Here is a 9,828-nt window from a genome sequence, read left to right on the forward strand (position 1 = left end):
ACTGTTAAGTTAGGTGTATATGGCAGAACATCAAATTACCACAACAGTCATTTAATAAGATTTCTCACATGGGTTTTACAAGTAACTGTAAAGAATACACTAAAACATTGATGTTGTGACTGGATCCCACAAAATCGAGAATTTATACTGGCACACACCTTAAGGCACGCCACTTTAGAGCTAAACACACACACACACACACGCACACACTACAACAGCTGGTGTGCTCAGTATGGGACTGATATGAAATCTCTGCAAACAAGTGTGTTATTAAGGAAATGATCCTTAAACAATGCAAACACATATATTAACCATTAGGGGCTCTCAGGGGCTCCTTCACGCTTAATAGGCTTGCTTCATTTAGTGCTTATCATAGTAACATTTCCAGGTTATGTTCACCAGGCCTTGAGATAACAGGCATGAAGCGTGAGCACTATGTCAACAAGCTCGTAGTGCCCTTATCATTACAGCTTAGTGGCACCTTAATAGGGACAGTAAATGATCAGCAGTACTTCAGCACTGCATTGACACACTGGGTCTGTAGTAGAATGAAGAGGCTTTTCCAGTAGGTCTGTGAACGCTGTGGTTCTCATGTGGACAATGTGAGTGTGATTCTGGCTCACAGCGTTCTTTTCCACATCATTGTCTATATATAATATCAATATCCTCTTATAAGAATCATGTTGATGAGTATTTTTTTACTGCATTATCGTTTGCATGATAAATTAAGCATCTCACTTTCAATGTCTAGTTTAGTCTGTGTTCTTTACATTTTCTAAGCGCACTTGATGAGTGAAGATCACATGCGCATGTTCCCCGTCTGGGGTCAGTTTCATCAAAAATAAATGAACGGAACAGCGAGAAGGAGAGCCGGTGACAGCGGCTCGTAAATTAGGAGTCCAGACCAGGACAGCGTGACCTGAGAATCTGTCACCGAGAGGGACGGATGGCAAGAGGTGCAGATATATTCTGCTGAAAGCCTTGTTTAGGTTCCCACTGACCTTGTGTTTGTGTTTGGGTCTGACACTTTTATTGATTAGTGCACGGCACTGAGGTTCTGCTCAGAAGACCTTTATGAACGCACCGTGGAGCGAAATCCCTCAAAATGAGCGGCATTATATTGAAGTTAACTTTCTGTACTGGCATATCACTGAATTTAACATCTGCCGTGTGTTGTAGCTTTTAAAAATCTTCATGCCTGGTCATTATTCACGGGTAGGAGACACTATAGATCTTCCTGGATCTTCCAGGAAAAGCATCCTAGTTGAAAGGTTATAGTTTACACACACACAAAAGAAAAATTCTACCACCCTCATATCATTTCTGTTCTTTTCTTTTTCTTTCTTGTACAACTCAGTGGAGTCCAGCTTCTTCTTTTGTGTTCCACAGAAGAAAGCCATACATGTTATAAATGTATAAATGGTAACATGACATGATGACGGATTTCTCATCCATGGTATGCAGAAGAAACAAAAAATAGGTTTAGGTCACAGCATCTGTTTGTTTACATTTAATAAAGTTGTCTGAATACTTCTTGATGTTGTAATGTAATTGCTACATATGAAAAATTTTGTTCAGGCAATATATATATATATATATATTTTAAAACAGTGTAAATTCTATATTGGTACTTACTTTAAGCTTGTAGAAGTTGAAGCGTAATTTAAACGTTATAAAATTAAGTAAAACCTACTCAACTTTTGTGATATTGGTGTTCCCATCATGCACTGGGCATGAATAATTAATAAGGTCGTTTTTTTCCCCTGTTTTCCATTTAGTAACTTGTGATTTTGTTACATCTGGTGTTCATTTTCTATTCAAAATGACATTCATGCTCAAAAATGAACCACAGAATGTTACCGTCATCATTTGTGTTGTGTACCAAGTTGAAGTCTCCGTGTTCGGATGAGCACCTCTTTAATGATTATGTAGATATAGTGTCTACATGATATCTATTGTATAATTTACTTACTAAATAACATACATTTTAAAAGCGTGGTTTAATTAGGTGTTGTATTAAATAAAATCAAAAGATTGCCACGTAAGCTTTGACTAAGTAAAAATTACTCAAACATTTACTGACAAAGCTAAAGTTACTTATTTTCTTTGTTCAATTTACTTTTTAAACTTGGGTTAAGTAGATTTTACTTAATTCTATAAGTGAAATTCTATATCATTATGTAATAATTTATTTTATGAATGTTAAGTTTACAGAGCAGTAGCAGTAACGTACTTAAAATGTGCAAATTGTTAGGAAGATTTTAAGTAAAAAGTTTTTTTTTTTTTCAGTGCTTGACTACCTTTCTAGGAGAATGAACTGGTCATATGTTGCAGTAGAAAAGAATGACTCGCAGCTACTCAGACGTGGCATGTTCGTGCCTCATATTTCAGACTGTATCGGCACGAGCAACCAGTTTCCTGTTTACTGGAGATCCTTGAGCATTTATTTTATCATGACAGTGGGCCCTGACAGACACTGAGCCAAATGAAACCATGAAAGAAGTCTCTGAAACAACTGAACGCAGTTTAGACTTGTGCAGTGGTTGCCTCTCACTTTGCACACCTGACATCACCGGTATTTCAGTATGGATTCTGTAATGTCAGAATTCATTTATGTCAATAAATATTTCAATGTGGTCTAGCCCAGGGTTTCCCAAAGGATGTTTTATGGTATAGCTTATACTTTTTGTGATATTGCTTATTACAATTATTAAATCAAATGCTGTGATTTCATTTTAAAAAGTCAGTAAGTGTAGCATTAAGCAGGTCAAATTTGCATTAAACAGATCCTGGAAACAGCAATGTGATGTCAGACTTAACAAGAGGATGTAACTGAGAACTGATGTCAAACTTCTGTGCTTAATAACTAAGAACACTTTACATTTTTTTCTCATTCCTTAATCATTTAAGTACTTACAAAAATGCAAACTCCCTGTAAAAACAGTTCTGTAAAATCAACATGCAGAACATGCCTTTAAATAAGAAGACTATGGTTCTGTCACATTTTACAGTGATATCTGTGTTCTCTTTCAGATGGGGCAGTGGTGGGGGCGTAGAGAGATAAAACAGAAGAGGGACAGATGGTTTTGTTTCCTGCGGTCAGGGAACACCGGATCGCTGATCAGAACACAGCTCACATGTTCCCATTACAGGACTCTGGCACATGCACGACATAATGGAACTAATTAACAGTTTGGCTTGGTTGAAGAACACCGAGGACTGAATGTCAACAACAATCTGGGTGATAGTAATGCTTCTGAAATACATAAACTATACAATTACATTCTTTCCTCACATTATACAAAACAAAAATACGATGGACCCTTTTCACAAGCGTGTGATGACGCATTTCAACGGTCATCATCATCATAAATCCTTTAAAGTTTTTTATATTTTGATTTTTTTAAAAATATGTATGTACATTTACAGTACTATACTTTGTATTATATCACCTTTTCATCAAGTTACAAAAAAGATAGTTAACACTAATGTGAGGGTGTTTCTAATGCCGCGTCTATGGGAGGGACGGTAAATTTGACATTGTTCTCTCTTCTGACTGCCGATATCAGTCTCTCACATTTTTTTTTCCTTTGTGAAAAGTCGTGAAAACACTATTGTGTAGTTTTCTCTTGCTATTTGAACAAATGGGAATGTAAAAGCTATATTTGTGGTACTCTCCCATTCACCGCTCTTGGATTTTACCCAACTATGACGACTTCCGCTATGAAAAACCCGAAAATGTGAGAAAGGTCGATTGGAGTTTTTCGACATACCCTAACTTTCCTGAAACAGAATACACAGAGTCCAGGCAGAGTAAGACAAGACGAGCGTTTGACATTAAAATGTATTTAAAATGTATTTTTTTAAGAAAATAACCCATTGTTTCACTAGATAAGACCCTTCTTCCTCGGCTGGGATCGTTTACAATTGCATTTGTGATCGTTTGAAGCTGCATTTAAACTACATTTTGGAAGTTTAAAATGGGGGCACCATATCAGTCCATTATATGGAGAAAAATCCTGAAATGTTTTCCTCAAAAAACATAATTTCTTTACGACTGAAGAAAGAAAGACATGAACATCTTGGATGACAAGGGGGTGACTACATTATATGTGAATTTTTGTTCTGGAAGTGAATGTCTCCTTTAAATATCCTCATTTGGTCCCTGTATTTAAGTTCCTGTTTGTTCAGTTTGAGTCTGTTTGTAACTGGTTTGCTATGTGACTGTCACACTGAGAGATTTAATGGCTTGAACTGGTTTATGCAAATTACAGAGTTTGCAGGAAATATATTTAATAATATAATATGTATTACTCATGACAATATAGCATTTTTCTGTCTGATAAACTGTGTGTAATTTACTTTAGAGCCTATTCTAATAACAGCACAACTCGTAACAGCAGTGTGGATATTAATCAATGTATTTGAGGTCTGTGATGTAATCTGGTATTTGTGCGCCACCTAGTGACAAAAGTGTGAAAACAGTAGACACTTAACATTTGGTTGTATCACAGTTGTATTGCATTGGTAATTGCTAGGATTTTTTGAGGTCTACATCCACATTCAGAGATACCATATGAATTTGAGACGGGCCTCTGAAGCAGCATAATGGTATAAACAAATAAATAAATAAATAGTGATAACAAAGTAAATATTTTATTACTATAATTCTCATTTCTCACTAGAAATTAAGTCAAAGATTAAACAGGAACCATCAAATATCATCATTTTTCTTATGTCCCCATACAGGCTTGTGTGTCAGGAAACACAGACTCGAAGGAGATCATTAGTAACAACAAGCTGTTTTATTGAAAGTGTAATGACTGGTGGGTAAACATGTAGCAGCTACGTAGCACCACACACACACACACACACACACACGGACCTTGAATGTTGCTGATATTAGTAATGAGTATAACACTTTATCTTACAGGAATCCTTGGGAAACAGACTTGGAAGCTGCAGCAAAAAGACAGGATCGCAGGAGTGGAGAACAAGGAAGATCAACACGGCAGTAAGTATACGGGTGAGTAGGTAATCCAAAGACTTGGGGGAATCAAAGTTGAGACCAGGCAAAGGTCATGGTGTGTGTGGTGTGTGCTTATGTAGCCCTATTCGGACACTAATTGTTTCTCATGTGGACGTCTGTAAAAATGAATTCCCACGGCACCTCACTGATTAAACTTTATTCACAATGGAGAAGTTAGTTCTGCGATCATACATACCACAGAATGTCCTGCTTACGTGGCCAGTCACATGATTGTAAGCTGTAAATAAAATGTCATATGCTTGGAATAATAGCAAATTCATATTTAATAATATACTATTTATTATATGATTATTAAATCTTCTGTTTAAAAATCGTAAAATAAACATACTGTAACATACTATAGCTGAAATGGTTTTCTCTCTTGCATTTTATCTCTCAAAATGATGGATGCCATTAGAAAAGTGGAGATTAGAAGAAACTTCTTATTCACATAAGGTAAACATAAAGTTGGTTGTTTTATATTTTTATGTACATAATTGTAGGCCTGTATAATACACATTTTTAAATTGTATACATACCTGCTGCTGCCATAATAAAGGCCCATTTTGAATGTTTACGTGCTTTTCTTCTCTTTCTTCTTTTTGCACACTGTGGTGGAGCAGTTATGAAATATTGTGCTTGTAAACACTATCCAGCATTTCAGTAATAAATATGCTTTTGAATTACAACAAAGTGCAGTAGTTACCATATGGTGTTTGCCGGTGGTCAAAAAGGAGAATTAGATGATTCATTTTGAATCAGTTTCTTCCTGTGAACTCAGAGATGTGGGTTTGGACGGCAATTAAATTACCACACAACCATGGTGTTTGTCAAAAATACTTCATGGCTATAAATTTTACAAACAGGAAATGGCCACAGAAGCTGTGAGTAAGATTTTCTTTGGCAGTTGAATTAATGAGCGGGAAGCTAAAAAGTTAGACTACTTGATAAACTTTTTGTATTTTTGTATTGGGAATTTCTACATTTGTGGGCATTTTAAAAACTTAAAAAAAAAAAAAAATGCAATGAAAATTCTGGGCTCAATAAAATATTTATATATAGTTTTACCTTTTTTTTTTTTTTTTTTCTGTGTGAATGCACTGATCTATAATAATCTTGATCAGTGTTTGAATGCCATCCATTAGTAAAGTTCAGTTTTTACTACAAAATATGCTGCTGTTTAAATACTGAGTGTCTGGTTTAAAGCCTTGAAATGGCATTGCTAATTGTTCTTCTTTCACTTTTGTTTACTAGTGAACAGGTTTTATAAATAAATTATTTTAAAAAAATAATCATACTCCCTCTAGTGGAACACATTGCAAATCTCAAAAGAGGTTGCTTTATGAAGCTGTTTTAAGTGAGACACAAACTAGCCATTAGGATAATTTGATGTGGTTTAATAAATAATAGCGGTTTGTCTGGTAAGGCACGAGCTTCAAAGTAACTTTTAATATGCTCTGAATCTCTATCTATGCATGTTTTTATCAAGTCAACATTAAAAGTTTGGCTTTAAGTTTTATTTATTTATTTATTTTTCAGGTTATGAAGGAAACATGGATGAAGAAGAACCATGAAAACAATGCTGTAAATTATTTTAGATCAGTGGTCAAATAACACTATTACTAAAGCTGCAATTATTTTTATAAATGTGTGTCATAACAACCATGGTGATGTCTCATTTTCTAGCATTTGTGCAAGAAACTTAAGTATTATCAATACTGTTTATAAATGTTGTTTCTGAAGTTTCTGTCAAAATGTGTCCTGGTAGAGAAATATTTATACCCTCACAGTTTATGTCAAACTTTTATCATTTTGTTGGTGTTACAGTGTCTACACACACACACACACACACACACACACACACACATATATATATATATATATATATATATAACAAAGATCAGAGTCTGGTTAAATAAAAAAAATAAAAAAATAAAAAATCTACTTTGTCTTCGTCATTTAAATACAGGTTTAAATCCATCAAAATGGCATCACTTATTTTTCTTCTTTTATTTTCGTATGTTTGAACCCTATCCACACACACACACACACACACATATACACACACACATATATTTGAATCTATATGCATTTTTTTTTTATATTATGTCTACTACTTAATTCTACCTAAGCTTTTTTATCGTCAAAGTTTCTGCCATTTGGTGGTAACATATTAAGAAACAACAAAAACACAGGCCATTTTATAAGGCTACATAAAGATTTGCTCTTACCACAAAATACGCAGCCATTTAAAGGGCCAATGGTTCCCAATGTTCCCAGCTTTAAGGTGGCGTCGTTTTTTTCCCCTTCTTTCACTTTCGTTCACAAACAAACTCCCTCTACACTGTAAAAAACAATTTGTTGAGTCAACTTAAAATAATTTGTTTCCTGGCTGCCTTAAAATTTTAAGTTCAGTCAACTCAAAAAATAATGGCTCATTTCAACTTGAAATGTTAAGTTATACTAAGTGACAACTTAGATATTTGAGTTGAATCAACTTAAAATTTTAAGGCAGCTGGGTTACTTACCCATCTGTTAAGTTTAGCAGACACAAATATCTAGTTACTTAGTACAACTTAACATTTCAAGTTGACTAAACTTATTTTAGTTGACTGAACTTTAGTAATTTTAAGGCAGCAGCGTAACAAATTATTTTAAGCTGACTCAACAAATTGTGTTTTTTATTTTTTACAGTGTAGTGGGAGTGGGACATATTGCATGCCTCAAAGCAGTTGTTTTATTAGGCTGTGTTTTATTAGGTGACACAGACACACACACTATGATAAAAGCTAAACTCAGCACACTAAGAAGGAAAATTTGATGTGCTTTAATATGGTAAAAAATAGGGGAAGATGGGGGAAGAAGTCCCCCTTAAGAACAATATTCATATTGTTACGTCTGGAGCCGTAAGGTTCCTTTGTGTGTTATGATCTGTGTTTGGGTTTTTCTCTCTCTCTCTCTCTTTCTTCTTTCTCTCCCTGCAGAACCAGTGTCTCCACCTGTGCTTAATTAGAGCTCTGCGGTGATTGGGTGATGGAGAGGAGAGAGTATTTAAACTACAGCTCCCTTCAGACCAGTAGTCGGTGGTGGCTGGATGTGTGCGGCGGCTGAGGTCTTGTCCTCTCCTGACAAAGTTGTGAAACCTTGGCTTGGTGATTTGGTGTATCTTTCTCTCAACTGTGTTGAGATTGTTGAAGTACTGTCTCTGTTTATTGTCTCTCTGATTACATCTATGATTGAGACTCTTTCTGAAAGAGAAGTGGCTTATTGTAAATATTGTAATTTAGTTCAAGTTTGGGTTTAGTAGGAAGGTGGGTGCCATTTTGTTTTCTAGCCCATATTTTCTCCTGGTTATGTTAGTTAGGGAGTCAGTTTAATCCGCTGTATTTTGTTTTCTTTTTTTTTTTTTGAAGCTTAGGTAGTCGATTTATAAAACAGGTAGTTTTGTTATGTTTGTTATTTTGGCCTTGCCCCTTTCTGAAGGCAACGCCCTTTTGTTTTGTCTTGGTTTTGAAATCTGTAAATAAAAACTTCTCTTTTGCGGTAGTGGCTGTAGTCGTTTGGGTTCTTATTGTAGCTTTACTGGGTTTGGAGACGGCGTTTCTCTCTGCCGTCGCACTGCCAATCGCCACCGACCATTGATTTCTGTTGCGTCCCCCCTGGACATATTCAGGCCGTAACAATATACTGATTAACTGTAAGACATTTACATATGAGTTTAGCATGTAGAAGATCGTTATGTACTCACAGACAATTATGGGAATCATATTGAAAAATATTAACAGTTTACAGTTGATTTTGCTGGTATGAGGGAAGTTGAAGTAATCGCGCCAGTGCACACAAACACAAAACACATCAGTTCCAGGCTTCTGGCATTGCTAACTTGACAGCGCAGTTGGTACTTTATCAAAATAAAACACAGTGAACCAAACATCAGCACGCCCGTCTCACTGTGTCACCGTTAGAACACGACTGAAGTACAAAGTCTATAATTTACATAGTAAATAATAGTTTAGCATTTGGATACATCGCAAATATGGAAATACTATGGAATATTTTGATTTGTGCCGAATAAGGGAGGTAGAATACAAGAGCACAAAGCTCCATTTCGCAGACAGTTGAATATGCAAGCCTTTAAAATAACGTTATACTCCTTTGTCAGTGACAGACGCGTTCAGAATCAGCACATGATCACTGTCTAGTGGGTTTTGTTTTCAAGTGTGTAACTCCTCAGTTAAATACTGAATACTCAGTTAACTCCTGGCATTCGCTGTTCTTTTGCTGGCGGTTATCAAACAGCGTTGCAATCCGTTCTGGATTGAGGGTGAATTGCCTGTATTCGTTGTAAGACCTCAATGCACCGAACCGAGATGTCCGCACCGTGACGGTTCGGTACGAATACATGTATTGTTACATATATATATATATTAAAAAAACATTAAAATAACATTACATTAAGAAAACTTACTGATCCCAAACTTTTGAACACCAATATATGGCATGTTGTATCAAATTTTAGTTCTTCTCTGCAGTCACAAATCTTCAGTTTTTGTGTTCAGTTTTCTTTTGCAAGACGTTGCACTGTTTCATGCTTATCACCTTCAGAAAGATCATTCTTCCTGAAATAAAACAACCCCCCCCCCAGCCTTTAAAAAAAAATAAATAAATAAAATATGAATGCTTATTTTACTGAAATCCAACTGATGTCACTTGCATCTTTATTTTTAAACTTAAATTATCTATAAGTCCTGATTTTGTAATGATTAATAAGTTACTCTCTGACAAAGTAATGACTTTGC

This window comes from Labeo rohita, chromosome 18, assembly GCF_022985175.1.
Source record: "Labeo rohita strain BAU-BD-2019 chromosome 18, IGBB_LRoh.1.0, whole genome shotgun sequence".
Taxonomy (NCBI): Eukaryota; Metazoa; Chordata; class Actinopteri; order Cypriniformes; family Cyprinidae; genus Labeo; species Labeo rohita.